Source organism: Callithrix jacchus, chromosome X, assembly GCF_049354715.1.
Source record: "Callithrix jacchus isolate 240 chromosome X, calJac240_pri, whole genome shotgun sequence".
Taxonomy (NCBI): domain Eukaryota; kingdom Metazoa; phylum Chordata; class Mammalia; order Primates; family Cebidae; genus Callithrix; species Callithrix jacchus.
The window spans coordinates 106,367,747-106,378,629 of NC_133524.1; the positions used below are offsets into that span (position 1 = coordinate 106,367,747).

The following is a 10,883-nucleotide window of genomic DNA, read 5'->3' on the forward strand; positions in this document are numbered from 1 at the left end:
GGCGGAGGTTGTGGTGAGCTGAGATCACGCCATTGCACTCCAGGCTGGGTAACAAGAGTGAAACTCCCTCTCAAAAAAAAAAAAAAGATTTTACAACAGGGGTTCTAAGCTAACACACTTGTGGATAATTAACATGGTTAAGAGAATGGTTTTACAACTGATAAAAGCTTTTGGGTGGGGGGGGCAGGGGGGGCCCAGAGTAAATGCCCCTTTGATCCTCCCAAGAGAGACCATCCAGCACAAAATTAACAAGAATAAACAGAGTGGAGACAAATGGGTGTGGGGTAATTGTTTTGATCAGTCTCTATCTCTTTCCTATACTAATGTTAGTGAGCTGGCCAGCCATCTTTGGCCTGCCCTAATAAAACCTTTCAGCCTTCCCAAAGGTTTGAGACTAATCTATAACTTTTCCCAATAGATCTTTACTATTTTGCCACCACCCTTAGTGAATAGCAACATTTAGAGCTAGCCTGAGGTTTTATTTTGGACAACAAAAAAATTAATTGAATTGTTTTGCAGCTGGAGGCATAGGTAAGGCTGCGGGGAGAGGGGGTGGTCTCCAGGCAATAAACTCCCCTGCCGGTGGGCTGAGGGCTAGGGTTGAGCCTCACATGGGTTTCCTGTTCCCTGTGCTCCCCTGCACAGGGGCCTCCCTCTCAGGCTCTGGGGCAGTCTCAGGAGGGGCAGGCTGGGAGGGGCTGCTGCAGCTCTTCACTTGGACAAGACGTCAGAGGATTCGGACACCAGCTTCCCATTGCGGGTCACAATCTTCTTCACAACCACAGCCCTGGTGGTGGTGCTGGTGCAGCTGAAGGAGCTGGAGCCCATGCCAAAGCCAAAGCTGGAGTTCAGGCTATAGCTGAGGCCGGGGCTTGTGAGGCCCCCATAGGCCGAGCTCAGACCACCTGCATAGCCACTGGTGGTCTTTGTATGTTCTGCATCCCAGACTCCAGCTGGCTCTCCTTGCCCTCCAGCAGCTTCCTGTAGGTGGCGATCTCAATGTCCAGGGCCAGCTTGATGTTCATCAGCTCCAGGTACTCACGCAGCTGCCATGCCATGTCCTGCTTGGCCCACTGCAGAGCGGCCTCCAGTCCGGACAGCTTTGCACTGGCATCCTTAACAGCCAGCTCCCCACACTGCTCGGCATCTGCGATGGCGGCCTCCAGGGAAGCCCTCTGGCCTTTGAGGACCTCAATCTAAGCCTGGAGCCAGCTGATGTTCCGGTTCATCTCAAAGATCTCAGCCTTTGTACGACACAGGACATCCCCGTGCTTCCCAGCCAGCATCTGCAGCTCCTCATACTTGATCTGGTACATACTCTCAGCCTCTGTCCAGCTGCAGTTGGCGATCTCATATTGCACCTTGACCTCAGCAACTATGCTTTCCATGTCCAGGGAGTGGCTGTTGTCCATGGGCAGCACCACAGATGTGTCCGAGATCTGGAACTTCAGCTCCTGGATCTCCTCTTCATACAGCTGCCTGAGGAAGTTGATCTCGACAGTCAGCCCTTCTAGGCCAGACTCCAGCTCTACCTTGTTCATGTAAGCTTCATGCACATCCTTCTTGATGAGGACAAATTCATTCTCCATCTCTGTACGCTTGTTGATCTCATCCTCATACTTGTTCTTGAAGTCCTCCATCAGCCCCTGCATATTGTCAAGCTCTGCCTCCAACTTTAGTTTCTCCTGGCCCAAAGTCACCAGCTGCCACCTAAGGTTGTTGATGTAGCTCTGGAACATGTTGTCCATGTTGCTCCGAACCATCTTCTGCTGCTGCAGGAGGCTCCACTTGGTCTCCAGCGTCTTGTTCTGCTGTTCCAGGAACCGTACTTTGTTGATGAAGCAGGCAAACTTGTCGTTGAGTGTCCTGGTCTGCTCCTTCTCCTTGGTGCACAGGCCTGGATGTTAGGGTCCACCTCCAGGTTAGGGGGGCTCAGCAGGCTCTGGCTGACCGTGATGGTGGTGATGCCTCCCATGCCGCTGGCCCCAGGTCATCCCAGAAGCTGCTGCTGCCCACTCGGGAGAAGCTCGAGAAGCTGATGCGGACACCAGGCCCACTCGTGTAGGAGCAGCTGCTGAAGACCTGGGGCCTAGAGGTGGACACCTTGTAGGACTTCTGGGTCACCCTGACGGACATGGTGAAGGCAGGATTGGAGGCAGGTGGGTTGAACTAGGTGGCGATTCCAGAAGGAGAGGAGAAGCTGCTTCTTCAGTGCTGTTCTTATGATAGTGAGTGAGTTTTCACCATATCTGATTGTTTAAAAGCGTGTGGTGGCTGGGCACGGTAGCTCATAGCTATAATCCCAGCACTTTTGGGAGGCCAAGGTGGGTGGATCACGAGGTCAGGAGATTGAGATCAGCCTCGCCAACATGGTGAAACCCAGTCTCTACTAAAAATACAAAAATTAGCCAGGGTGGTGGCATACACCTCTAGTCCCAGCTACTCAGGAGGCTGAGGCAGGAGAATTGCTTGAACCCAGGAGGCAGAGGTTACAGAGAGCCAAGATTGTGCCACTGCACCCCAGCCTGGGTGATAGAGCAAGACTCCACCTCAAAAAAAAACAGGGTATGGCACTGCCCCCTTATTTCCCTTTTTCTCCTGCTCCCCCATCTTTCCCTTTTCATCTTGCACTAGCCGTGTGATGGCTGCCTCCCCTTTCACTTTCCACCATGACTGTAAGTTTCCTGAGGCTTCCCCAGAAGGTAAGCAGATGCCAGCATCAGTCTTCCTGTATAGTCTGTGGAACCGTGAGCCAATTAAACATTAAATTAGCCAGTCTCAGGTATTTCTTCATAGCAATGCAACAGCCTAATACACCGTACAAACAGAGGTGCTAGAGACTTCATGTTTTCCACAATCAAGAACTGTCAAGATTTCCCAAAGAAGGCTTGGTCAGATCACTGGGAGACGTGGGAAGGTAGAAAGGTAATGTATGGATTTGGAAGACATAATTTTAGAGATGTTGGAATGCTTGGTAGAGCAATTGCTAAAGAGAAGGAGCTATCTTACATTGCAGGCATCTTTGCCATCTTTTCTGTTTTGCAAAGTGTAGAGGCCAGTGTTTCTCAAAGTATATTTCACCTATTATTCTTCTGGATTCCTGAATCCTGACCCATTAAACTCAGCCATCTGCATTTTTAACTAGCTTCCAAGTAGGTTCTCTTATTGTATTTTATAATTTAATTTTTGAACAGATGATGCATTCACATGGCACAAAACTTTAAAAATATAAATGTATAGCATGGAAGTCTCTCTCCTATTTCTGTCCTCAGCTGCCTGGTTCTCACCTTGCCCTACCCCTGACTGACATAAAAATCCGGGTAACCACTGTTATTTATTTCTTATGAATCCTTTCAGAGTTTCTTTATCAAACATAAGCAAATGAAGATTATACCTGGTACATCTATATATAATATAGTCTATAACATATATGATCTATACAATATATTTTAGATATATACAATCTATTATATACATAGTATAGATTATAGATTATATAATATAAATGATCTATATAATTACTCTAATATAATCTATAATAGTCTATATACATTGATTATATAAATATATATGACTTCTTCCTCACCTTTAAAAAATAATGTAATTTAAAAATCTTTCCATATCTGTCATAGAGAACTTCCTCACTAGTTTTCACAGGTGTATAGCATTCCATTATATGGATGTACCAGACTTTATTTAACCAGTTACTTTTTGGTGGACACATGGATTGTTTCCACTATTCCATTAATACAATCAACGGATATACTGAATTATTTTATACACACATCATTATGCAGATCTATGATACATTTCCAAATAGGGAGTTACTTCTCTAATTGATTCTGGTGCCCACTGGAACTTAGGAACCACTGACATAGGGGTTGCTGATATGATAGGACTAATTTACATTGGTTTAAGCCTTTATATTAAGACTTACATAATGGCAGAGCTGGAGAAGCCCTTAGATATCTTCTTCCTCACTTTACAGATGAGAAAATTGATTCTATATGAGGGAAGTGATTTGCTCAAGGTTACACAACATATTGGTAGTAGAGCTGAAACGGGAACTCAAGTCTCCTTATTCCTAGGGCAGTGTTCTGGTGCCTGTGGTTATCATCACCAAGTAAATGTGGAGTGCTCTGTGCAGTATAGTGTAATTTCTGTCTGGGGCAAATAGGGCATGCATTGGAAAGGTAATGCAATGTAGCCTGTGCTAAATGCCAGATCTCTGTAGGCATGGAATGCCAGACTTTCATAAGACATCAGAATTAAACAGATAAACTGTTCCATAAACTGTTTTGAGCTCCTGGCCTCCTTACACAGAATGAAGAAAGGCCAGTGGTTTCCTGTGTATCTAATTTAATGTAATTTGTAAATTCTGAGAAGAGCAAAACTTTTGTGTCTCTGTGCAGCTTCTTTAATAGGCTTGTTGCAGAAGGGAAAGTGTAGCTAGTGACTTACTACTGAAGACCAAACTCCTAAACAAGGTGACTTGGAGTTGGTAAATCTCAATGGGGTCTAGTTCTTCTTCTGTAGATCCATTTCATGATGTAGAAAAAGCTTCCTAGAGCAAACCAAAGCCCTCCAGAAAAAATAAGTGATGTTTGAAAGCCCCTCAGCCCCAGAATCTCTTCACCAACATTAGAGAGTTATCTTTTTCAGCTATGGCCTCCATGAGATGCTTGCTGCCTCTGTCACCTTTTATTTATTACTTATTTGTTTGTTTGTTTTAGAGACAGAGTCTTGCTCTGCCACCCAGGCTGCAGTGCACTGATGTGATCATAGCTCACGGTAACCTTGAATTCCTGGGCTCAAGCAATCATCCTGCCTCAGCCTCCGGAGTAGGTAGGTTAGGACTACAGACGTGCATGACCATGCCCTGCCAATATATATTTTTTTGTAGAGATGGAGTCTCTACACGTTGCTCAGGCTGGTCTCAAACTGTAACCTTTTATTCATTGTGGAGATAAGGTAGAATGGTGTTAAAGCAACTCTCATCAATCTCAAAGCTCTCCAAATCGTTTTATAGCAACTTCAACATTGTTTTCAGTATCTTAGCCAAATAAAGGGGGCGTTTTCATTTTGTTTTTTAACCTGGTTAATCATTTTATGGGGTATTATACAAGCAGGCTGATGGCTTGTTTGTTACACTTATTTCTGATCTGCAAAGGAGCAAATATCCTAGTTGAACAGTTCTGGACAGGTATCAAGGGAGCCTGTGTTTTTGAACTGCAAGGGCTATGTGCAGCAGTCAGAGGAAATGCATCCTTTATGCCATTATCAGACACTCTACTGTTCTAATTTTGATGAGAACAAGACATTATTAAGTGAAGTGCTCCTCACTTAACAGTTTAATCAACCATAGCTATAATAGCCTCCCCTTTTTCTGGTCAGCAATCACTAGTGTCTCCTGAGAGAGGGAGTGGAAGAGAGAACCTTCAGAAAATAGCAGGTAAAAGCAGCTGAAATAAATTAAATTTGTACTTAAAAAAAAAACAACTCTGAAATACATAGTCTAATAGAATGACAAGAGTCTACAGCTAGGTCTCTGCACTACTATCACCCACTGCCATTTCCGGGGAGGGGATGAACTAGGATTTTTTCAGTCTCATAGTGTTTAGCCAAGAACTGCTAGATTATTTAAATCATCTAACATCCTTTCCCCATGTCTTATATATACATCCTAGGATACTAGGCCACTGTTTCTCAAAGTATAGTCATTGCAACACATCTATGAGAACCACCTGGAAAATTTGTTTTAAAATGCTTCATGTCAGACTACTGAAACGCAATTGCTGACAGTGGGACCCAAGGCATCTGCATTTTCCTCAATTTGAGTGGGTAAATCTGTTACATCCTAAAAGATAAGAACTGCTCTCCTTATGAAGATCCTTTGTTTGGCAGTCCCTGTTCCTTCTGTTCAGATGGCTCCAAAACTGTAGACACATATTTTGATATTTTTAGGAAGATCATGAATTGTTGGTCTCTACTAATGCCAAGTACATAGAGAGGACATCCTTCCTGGATGGAAACAGAGTAGGAAATCTTAATCCCAATTCACTGTGTAGTCTTGGAAAACTCCTTTCTTCTTCTATGGGTCTCATCTAAAATGAGAACCTTGAACTGGACAACAGATAAAGACCTTTCTATCTCTACACATTTAGAGCAAAACACCCAAAGTAGCTAGCCTTGCAGAGCAATCTTCCCACTAGTTGCCTATTAGTTAGTTGTATCTTCAAATGCTCCCAATAAGAGATCCCACAATATCTTGGTCTAAGCAAGGCAAGTTTATTTTTTACTCATTTAATAGTCCAAGTAGGTGATTCAGGGCTGGTATAAGGGTTTGAAGACATTAAGAGTACAGGTATATTCTACCTCATTGCTCCCCATCTTGTCAACTTTCCCACCTGTGGAAGCGGGGAGCTTGGGCAGAAGGGGGCATGCTTCTTTTAAGGGCACAGATTAGAAGTTACATGTATCACTTCTACTTATGTCCTACTGGCCAGGACCTAGCCACATGGCCACATCTATCTGCAAGGGATGTTGGAAAATGCGGTCTTTACCTGAGCTGTCCTATGCAGCTAAAATTCCTATTACTATGGAAAATGTGAGAGTAGATATAGTGGGCAGTCAAATTACGGTGTTTGTCTCTTTCCCCACAAAGACTACTTGGTTCACTAGTTTGTTCCTCACTGGCTGTAACTAAGTAAGGAGGTTCTTGATGAAGGGAGTAGAACAGAGTCCCATGGCCTGGCATGAAATGTGCTAAGGGTTAGCCTTAAGTGGACTTTGGCTCCTGAAGGGGCAGAATATCTTTCCTTCAAAAAGAAAAAAAAAGCCTGTTGAAGTCCGATCAAGTGGCTGGATAGAGTCACGGATATCTTTGAATGAATTTTATTTTTCTGCTGAACTCAAACAATGCCTATCCTAGGCATCATTTCTAGGATATTGGTAAGAACTGATTCCTGTTTTCCTTTATTGTCCATCCATTTGTATCAAAATGCATGCTATTTATCAGTATGGAGTATTATAAAGAACATGGGTGTGGGTATCAGAGTGTGACTTTAAGCAAATCTTAACCACTCTGAGTTTTAATTTCTTCATTTGTTAAAAGGCAGAAAAATAATCTAATTCAAGGAATGATTATGTATCAGAATCTTTGAATACACTCAGAATATTGCACATATTAGGCACTCAATGACTATTCTTTTTATTAATACCAATAATAACATGGATACTTTATTTATAAGTGTCTATTATGTATGTACCAGGCAATTGCGGGGCTGACACATATATTTTTTAGTGTCTAGGAGCTATGGAAAACTCCTCTACAAATAGCTGCTTAATTAGGGCTTTGTGAATGAATGTGGATTACTGCTTTCACTTAGTAGAGAGCAGAAACTTGCTTTGTGTCTTGGACAGGACTTGGACAGGTAAGGGTGCCAGAGGAGAGTTAACCAGTGACCCTAATTTGGTGATAGTTTCAATTTCTTTCTTCCCTCAATAAAACTTTTGATACTTCACCTGTTGACTCTATCAGAGACCATCTGATATCTCAGAAACATAAGTCTAAAAATCACATGTACCCATAAATATATGAAACTATTATTTACCCAAAATAATTCAATTTTTCAAAATCTTTAGCATTCTCCCTCTCTCTGAATCATGCTAACTTTGAGACTAATCATAGTTCAAATGCCAGCCAGGCATTCACTGGCTGAAGGACCTTGGGTAAGTCACTTCCATCTTCTGACCTTCCGTTTCCTCATTTAAGAAGTGAGTATATTAACAAAACTCACTTCATAGGTTTGTTGTGAAGACTAAATGAGATGATGGATGCAAACTGCTTACCATGGTGCCTGGCACATAGTAATCAACAAATGTTAGTTGTTTTCATTCATGCATTAATTCATTCACTCACCAAGTTGTTGTTATGTGTTAGGAAGTGAACTTGGAATGAACTAGAAATGAGCTAGACCCTGTGCCTTCCAAAATCTTACAATCTCACTGGAAAGCCAACGCAAGATATAACCTACAAAATGTTCAACATAAAGCTGAATGTGATTCATGACAAAACAAGCTCAGGGGAGAAAGTGATTATTGCGGCCCACAGCAGTGCTTTTTTTTTTTTTTTTTTTTTTAAACAGAGTCTTGCTCTGTCACCAGGCTGGAGTGCAACGGCACCACCTCACTCACTGCAACCTCCGACTTCCTGGTTCAAGTGATTCTCCTGTGTCAGCTTCTCTAGTAGCTGGGATTACAGGGATGCACCACCATGCCCAGCTAATTATTGTATTTTTAGTAGAGACAGGGTTCCACCATGTTGGTCAGGCCAAGCTGGTCTTGAACTCGTGACCTCGTGATCTGCCCACCTCAGCCTCCCAAGTGCTGGGATTAGGGGCGTTAACCACCGCGACCTGCCAGCAGTGCTTTAAAAACTTTCCTGGCTTGAGTTCCACTTTCTCCAAACCTCAGAGCCTTTTTTTGGACTACAATTTGAAAATCGGTGGACTAGAGTGAGTAAAACTTTATTAGAGAAGAAGAGACAGGTGGTGCTAAAGCTGTGGACATACGTAAGGCAATAATGGAAGAAGAGCAGGCTGGGATGGGTTGTGGAGGGTTTGAAGTGGATAGACAGATAATTTGGTCTTGATGCTTCAGCTCAGAACTTCCTAACCAGTGTGCCAGGATTACAGAGAAGCCTTCTGGTCTGCAAGTAGCCTATTCATCTGTTTCTCACAGTGTGCTATACCAGTATTACCATTTGCTATGTCTGCCATGCCCTGCAAAGGGAAGCACTACTTTAGATTTCCCAGAAGCCACATTGTTGGGACGGGATTTTGAAGCATGCCCTGTAGCCAAAGGTAAAGATGAAGAAACCTAGATTAGTACATGGAGGGTTGCCTAATCCCTGAGTCACACTACGGAAGGTCCAAATCCAGGGTTGCTCTGCCTTTTCCCCCACTACCCATCTATGGCAAAGAGCCACTGCCAGCTCTCACTGTCTGTAAACCTAATATCATTATTGACAAGAGAAAGGAAAAAAATTCAATGCCCACTCACCCAGCTTAGCCCTGGGACAAAAACCTTTGAAAATAGGATTATAGTCCATGCACATGGAGCAAACTAGAAGGCTCTATATTTTGCTGAACATACTTTCTTTTTTCCTGACCCTATGTAACAGGACCCCAGAGTTTCATGTCAGTGGTTTTATAAATTACTAAACAAAATAGATATTTGGTTCCTGCTTAATTGTGGTTTGGTGAGCTTTCCAGAATTTTCTATTCAAAACTTTCTTTCTTCTCTGTATTTTCTTTTACATGACACCCACTCATATGATATCATCTCTGTATTCTCAAGGTTCTTGATTATAAGCAGCAGAAACCAATAATAGCTAACCTAATCAAAACAAACCAAGTTTGTTGAAAGGATGTTGGGGGTGGTGGATAGCTCCTAGAATCAAGGGGAAGTTAAGGGCCAGGCTTTTAAGATGACATGAACCGAAGGGATTTCAGGGGCCACCAGGAAGCACATGACCTTATTCTAGCAGGAACAATTTGGCCAGGGTAGTATAGCTGAAGTTGAGCATTGCCGAAAGTATAATGATTAGATACAAATCATCCCTGTCTCTCTGACAATCATTCTAGATTTATAATCCCAGGAACAGGGGAAGAGGGAGGATGAGGATCTTTATCCTACAACTCCTGTAGTTGAGGCTGGGTGCTGTGTCTCACCAATATCTTACATCTTAGGAGATCGCTTTCAAATAGGAAGAGGATGAGTGGTGGATGGCAAACAAGTAAGCCAACAAAGAAAGCAATGTTCCTAGCTCCCACACAGTGTTTCTCAAACTGCTGAAGACATACTGTTGCAGATAACCCCACATAATTGCGTCGCAAGGTTAATTTTGCAAGTGCTTGATTAGCTTTTTGTTTTAATTTTAACAGCTGTATTGAGATAGAATCGACATAATTTCACGTTTAAAGCTTTGTACATTTTGACATGAGTATACCTGTGAAAGCATCAACATCATCAAAATGATGAACACACAAATCACTTCCCAGAACTTCCTCAGGATTCTTGGTGTCCCTTCCTCTGCCCCACCCTGCCTTCTATCCTGTCCCCCATCTTCAGGCAACCATTTATCTGCTTTCTGTCACTATAGATTAATTTACATTTGCTGGCATTTTATGTAAAGGGAATAATATAGTATGTACTCTTTGTATGGGTTATTTCACTCAGCATAATTATTTTGAGATTCATCATTGTTGTTATCCACTGTTCATTCCCTTTTTTGATGAATTGTAATCTATTGTATGAACACAGCACAATTTGTCTATTCATCCACCTGTTGATGGATATTTGGGTTGTGTGATGGTCTGTTTTAGATGTCAAACTTGGCTAAGCTATAGTCTCAAATTATTTAATTAAACATGAATCTAGGTGTTGCAATAAAAGTATTCTGTAAATGTGATTAATGTTCATGATCAGCTGACTTTGGGTAAAGGAGATTATCCTAGATCATCTGGGTGGATCTGATTCAATCAGTTGAAAGGCCTTGAGAGCAGAACAGAGGCTTCCCTGAAGAAGAAATTCCACCAGTGGACTACAACTTCAGTGATTGCCCAGAGTTTCATCCTGCCCTTTCTGATGGCCTGCTCTTTGTGATAAATCCCTTAATAGATTGTATGTGCCCTGCTGGTTCTGTTTCTTTAGTTGCATGCCGACTGATAACAGGTTGTTTCCGGGTTTTAGGTGTTACAAATCAAACTCATGTGAACACTTGTTTACATGTCTTTGTATGGATATATGTTGCCTTTCTTGTGGATAAATACTTGAGAGTAGAATAGCTGAATCATATAGTATGTATTTACATTTTTAAG

At 42.4% G+C, this 10,883-nt stretch overlaps 1 pseudogene; it reads right to left on the reverse strand.

The window, feature by feature from the left end:
• Positions 1-711: 711 nt before the first annotated feature.
• Positions 712-2,464, reverse strand: LOC128930657 (keratin, type II cytoskeletal 8 pseudogene; annotated as a pseudogene).
• Positions 2,465-10,883: the final 8,419 nt, after the last annotated feature.